Genomic DNA, 443 nt, shown 5'->3' with positions numbered 1-443 from the left:
GTACTATATGCAATATTTTCAGAATTAAGAAACTGTTGTCTTTCTATGGTGCGCATCTTAAGTGTCTTTTATTGATGGAGGCTGTCCTCTCTTGGCGAGCAGGCGGGAAGAATGGCTCTTGGTAGTTGGTTGGAAAACAGAAATTAAGATTTTATGGAACTTTCAGTGAGATACGACTACTAGGATGAAGGATCAAAGGCTGTGGAGCCATTGTAGTGAGAGTTATTTGCTAAGTAGTATATGTTGTTAACAGTGATTTTTTAAAAGACATTATAAATTTTGTAATTAATGTTTCCATTACCATTTCAAACAATATATATTGTTTATTTCTTGGATGTTACGTATTTCTAAATACAATGTTGTGATCAAGGAACGAAGTGCAAGGTTATTGTGGATCAGGCTAATGTTCTATTTTTGGCAGATTATGTTTAACCCATATATTT

The sequence above is a fragment of the Penaeus monodon genome, chromosome 24 (assembly GCF_015228065.2).
Source record: "Penaeus monodon isolate SGIC_2016 chromosome 24, NSTDA_Pmon_1, whole genome shotgun sequence".
Classification (NCBI taxonomy): Eukaryota; Metazoa; Arthropoda; class Malacostraca; order Decapoda; family Penaeidae; genus Penaeus; species Penaeus monodon.
The sequence above is the reverse complement of the archived record's forward strand: the minus strand, read 5'-3'. Positions refer to the sequence as shown.